Here is a 6,000-nt window from a genome sequence, read left to right as displayed (position 1 = left end):
GATCACGTGAGGTATAAACATGACGGGTATAAAGTGTGATTCACATGCAAATGTAGAAATGACCACAGTGTGATTTTAAATATTACAACATTACGTAGCATTTGGATATTTGATATTATATTTGATGAATCAAGAAACTAAGAAGAGCTGTCTGCGCGCTCAACTATTCGAAATTGGTATGGGGTCAAAATATTACCAAAGATGTTCAGACAAAAGAAGAAAAATAGATAAGACAAACAATGTACCTGTATTTGTGGATATCGATACGTCTTGCACTATGTGTGACCATGATTGTAAGCAAGTGTTCAAAGTTTCAAAGCCAGCTTTGACAAGGTAAGGAATGGTATGCCAAATTTAACTAATTTCTATGTCAAAAAAGTCATAACTGAGCTAAAGTCCTTGTTCTAGTTATGTAGTCTTGCCTACATATGTAGACTATGGCGGTAAACAAGTGGCCAAAGTTTCAAAGCCATATGACAAACAGGTTTGGCAAAACATGGACTGGTATGAAAAATGTACTGATTCAGAGTCCAAAAATGACCATATTTCAGCAAAAAAGGTTGACAGAGTTATGTTATCTTGCCTACAGAAGGAGATCATGACGATAAACAAGCTTCAAAGCAACATTTCAAATAGTTTTGACAAAACGTTGACATGTACGAAAAATGAGCCAATTTCAAAGTCCAAAAAGGGCCTTAATTCAGCCAGAGTTATGTGCTCTTGTCTACAGACGGAAATTATGATGATAAACAAGTGTTTTAAACATTGACTTGTACCAATATCTAAGTAAAATAGGGCCATAATTCAGCTAAAATAGTTGACAGAGTTATGAATTCTCGCCTACAGATAGAAATTATTATAATAAACAAGTGATAAAAGTTTCAAACCCATATGTCAAACAGTTTAAACACAATATAAACTTGTACGAAAAACTTAACCAAGATTTGTGAGTTAAAAGGGGCCATAATTCAGCCAAAATCATTGATGGAGTTATGTACTCTTGCCTCAAACTTGACATGTTGATGTTACATCAGTTTTGAAAGTTTCAAAGCTTTATCTCAAAAGGTTTTGTCAAAATGTGGACTGGTACGAAAAATTTAACCAAGGTGTGACACCGACGCCGACGCAGACGCCGTGGTGAGTAGGATAGCTCTACTTATTCTTCGAATAGTCGAAAAGTCGAGCTAAAATTATTTTTTTAGTAAATGGAATCATCAAATATGATATCAGATGTAATGCTCAGCATTATAATACGTCAGTTTGTTTTGGTTCCTGCTTCACAGAATTTTGTGGCAAAATATGAGAAAAAATTGTAAGAAATCATCAAATTAAGGGAAAGTAATTATGAAGAAAATACACCATTTTTACTTGGGTCCATATGACACATTAGCTTATATAAAATATTGTACAGATTGGACAGGAAAAGATCAATGTGGACGTTTGACCTTCAGGTGTTACCTTGACCTTTGCACCAGTGGTCGGGGTATTGCATATGACACATTGTTTCATTATGGTGAACATTGTTGTCAAATAATATTAAAATCACTTAATTGATGACAGAGTTATCGGCCAGAAAGAAAAATATCATATTGACCTTTGACTTCTGACAGTTACCTTAACCTTTGTGTTAGGGATATTGGGTTGCGTAAGACAAGTTGTCTCATTCTGGAAAACATTTGTGCAAGGCAATATTTAAATCCCTTCATGGATAGCAGAGTTATAGATCATACAGGAATGAGCCTTTTTGAACGTTGACCCCCCCAAGTGAGACCTTGACCTTTGAATAAGAGGGTGTTGCACATGACGCATTGTCTTATCTTAGGGTACATTTGTGCCAAGTAATATTAAAATCTCTTAAAGGATGGTTGAGTTACAGACCTGACAGGTTAAACGTCATTTTGGCTTTTGACTTCCAAATGTTACCTTGACCTTTCAGCTACGGGTCAGGGTTTTGCACAAGTTGTCTCCTTCAGGGTAATACGAGGATTGTTCAAATATGAATGCATCTAGAACGTTATCTCGCTCAAAAATAACGAGGAAATTAAGATTATTGGGTAGATAAACATGTTAGCTTTACATTGATACCACACCCATTAAAATCCGTTCACTTTAGCTGTGTCTATCGCTCGCTAAACATTGCCTACACGTGTATACTAATATAAAAATGGTTGGAAGAAGGTCAGCGTACGCCGTTGAAATACGGTTCTATATTAAGAATGTATTCTTGGCATAAGGTGTAAAGACATTTTTGATGAAATATGTTCTGTTTATGGGCATAATGAAATGTCTTTTTCGACATTTATTCGTTGGTTTAAGAAATTCAAATGCGGGTTAGTTTCAACAGAAGATGCACCACATGGCCGTCGGACGAAAACAGCAACGTCTGCCAAGATGGTTGCTAGAGTGAAAGAAATAGTTGCTACTGATGCAAGATACACCGCTAGGCAAATAGCTAGTATGGTTGGCTTCTCATTAGGAGCAGCTCATACAATTCTGAAACGTAAACTGAAAATGAGAAAGATCTGTGCTAGATGGATTCCCCATCTGTTGACAGATGGGCAGAAAAAGGCACGCGTGCAATGCGCAAAATTGTTGCCTAAACAGTTTTCAAATTACAATGCACGGGCTATCGCAAATGTCGTCACTGGTGACGAGACATGGGTTCACATTTTTGAGCCCAAACGAAAGATTCAGAACAAAATATGGGCAACAAAGTCTGGCAAAAGACCATGCATTGCAAAGCGGACCATGAGTGTCAAGAAGGTAATGTATGCCATATTCTTCACAACTCAGAGTCCTGCCATTCAGGTTGCTGTACCTAAAGGCAAATCCGTAGATGCGAAGTTTTACAAGACTAAAGTTCTTTGAAAACTGAAGAAGTATTTCAAAAATCGAAGACCAGCAACTGGATTGGCCAATGTCAGATTGCTACATGACAATGCGTCATCGCACAAGGCGTCTATTGACAAGACTTTCTGAAGCAGGAAAAGGTTGTTGTGCCCCCTCACCATACATATTCGCCTGACCTTGCCCCGTGTGACTTCTTTTTGTTCCCAAGTCTCAAAAAATACCTTTCTGGTCGAACATTTGTGCAGCGCAAACACCTCAGTTCTGCAATATTCCAGTGTCTTCATAGTATACCTAGAAAAGACTATGAAAACGCCTTCAAGGAGTGGATTAGAAGACTGAAACTTTGCATATCTGTTGGAGGTGAATACTTCGAGGGAACCAAATAAAATTTTCATTGAAATCTTTCAAGGATACATTTTTATGTGCTAAGATGCATTCATATTTGAACAATCCTCGTATTTGTGCCAACTTTAAATCCTGTTTTGCATGTCATAGTCATAGACCGGACAGAAAAAATAACCTATCTTTGGTCTCGAGGTGGGACCTTTACCTTTATGTTAGGGTTCTGGTTGTTGCGCATCATGGGGAACATTTACGCCAAATAATATTGCAAACCCTTGATGAATGACAGAGTTATGGACCGAACACGAAATATACCCTGTTTATGCCATATAAACATTTGACTGCCAAATGTGATCTTGTCTTTTGAGCCAGTGGTCTTAAAGTTATGCATGCCACATTATCTTATTATGGGGTACTTTTGTGACAAGTAATATTAAAATCCCTTCTTCGATAGAGAGTTATGGACCACCCTGTTCACATTTGACTTCAAATTGGGTCCTTGACATTCGAGCTAGGGGTCTGGGTTTTGCGCATGGCACATCGTCTCATCGTAGGGAACATTTGTGCCAAGTGATATTAAAATCCCTTGATGAATGACAGAGTTATGGACTGGACACGAAACAGACCGTGTCCGTGCCATGTTAACATTTGACTGCCAAGTGTTACCTTAACCTTTGATTCAGGGGTCTGAAAGTTTTGCAGGACATATTGTCTTATTATGGGGTATCTTTGTGTCAAGTTATAATAAAACCCCAACATGGATGGCAGAATTATGGACCGGAGAGGGAAAAAAACCCTGTTGACTTTTGACCTCTAATTATGACCTTGACCTTTGAGCTAAGGGTCCGGGTTTTGCACATGACACGTCTTAACTAAACACTTTGCTTTACATTGAAGATATACAAGAGACTAGAATCAAAGGCCTGAAGGGCCTGAGTCGGCTAATGATTGATGTACTGACAGTATAGTCTACCAGTTTCAGTTTGTTTTAGTTTTTTCTTAAAATTTCATAACACAGCTCGATATTTACCCAAAATATTATATCCGGATACGATTACACTTTTCTCCAGTTTTCAACAATATATTTTACAAATTGTGATGATATGAAGACATTTAGCAGCACTTGGCAGTATCTGACATTGAAGTTTACGGTTAAATTACCTCTTATTTAAATCTTTTCATAAAAAAGTTGTTTGTTTCGTGAAAGCAGCCAAACATAGACGATCTACTTTCGATTTCAAAAACTACAAGAAAATACAATTTAATGTTTCGCCGATTTGTTTATTTCTCGAAAAATAAGAATTAAAATCATTTTTAATATCTGTAGTAACTAAACAAACCAGTAAGAGCTTCTTCTTCCGATAATTTATCCGTTTACTGACTGCAAAATTCATGTGTGTGTGTAGAAACCCACGCAAAGTTTATAGAAATCATACGATGCGTGTATACGTTCAATGTGGGAGAATTAAGGCTGATCGGGATCGGCTATGTTACCTAACGCATCCAGACGATTCAAAAAAGCATTGTGTGCATTTCTGTAATTTTATATACGTTTTTATACGCTTAGAAATTATTAGACATGCGTATTTGCATTATTTCTATACGTAATTTACGCTAATACGCATCTTATCTGGAGCCCTGTGCAACTATTTTTTGTCTTTCGCTGGATGTTACGCAAGCTTTGTAAGCCTGCGCAATTCATAAAATGCACATTTATGCTTAATGAGTTACATTCGAGTATTGCACAATTACAAGTCATAAATATGACAGATTACATCGTATATTGGTCATAGCAAAGGGAATTCACACAACTTAACTTCATTCATGCAGTGAACTGTTTGAAGTTTGAGAAATCTAATGGAACTACATCCCTTCACTGTGTTATTTGGTCCATTTAGACTTAGAGAATCGCTGGATAGCAAGGACTCGTCAAAACGATTTCATCGTTTAGCCGACTCAAAAAAATAATGATTTCTTAAAGTTGCAAAAAGAATACACAGAGGTTAACTTTTGGGCACTGAAAGATAAAAAGGTTTGCTGCAACACCAAATGACAACTTAAACAAGAGGACTTAGAGACACTAAGTCGTTCATCTGAGCACGCATTATTTTAATTTTGAGCAGTACATCCAGTAGTTACTAAAGTATACTGCAGTCTACAGCGTCGACTGTATTATAATTGTACTTCTGAATATTTCATGTACTGAAGAATACCAACAGAATATATCATAGTATACTGTTTGTACAGTAATGTATTTTATATACACTGAAGATAGTGTACTGTATCTACTATAGTGTACTGTATGTACTGAATTATATTGTATTCAATGTCATATGTTGTGTCTGCTCTAGTATACGGTACATGTATGTTAAGCACATGTACCGTGTCAAGAGAAGTATACTGATTCTACTGTTACCGTAGAATACTGTATGCACCATAGTATACAATGGCAACTGTATGTACTGAATTATTGTAGTAAAGTATGTACTTTAGTGTGCAGAGAATTATTTCCTGTGTTTAGAAAGAAGTCAGCGTTGGGATGTGATGTTTCAGACCAAGTCCCGAGCAGAAACCATTTAATAGTTTATCTAAATTAAAGGTTTATTAACAGCAGCCCCTATGTGCAGTGGACCTGGTGTTTGAAAGATGCTGCAAACCCAGTTTCTACACAGTGCATACATTGGTTCATGAGAAGAAGCCATTCAAATGTTTATCTTCTTTAGTTACAGTGGTCCATGTGTGCTGTGGGCCGAAACCATTTCCTGCTTTTTGAAAGATATCAATGTAAGTATGCTACAAGGTTGGTGG

Source organism: Mercenaria mercenaria, unplaced genomic scaffold (assembly GCF_021730395.1).
Source record: "Mercenaria mercenaria strain notata unplaced genomic scaffold, MADL_Memer_1 contig_1046, whole genome shotgun sequence".
In the NCBI taxonomy this organism is placed as follows: Eukaryota; Metazoa; Mollusca; class Bivalvia; order Venerida; family Veneridae; genus Mercenaria; species Mercenaria mercenaria.
This window is presented reverse-complemented; position numbering follows the sequence as displayed.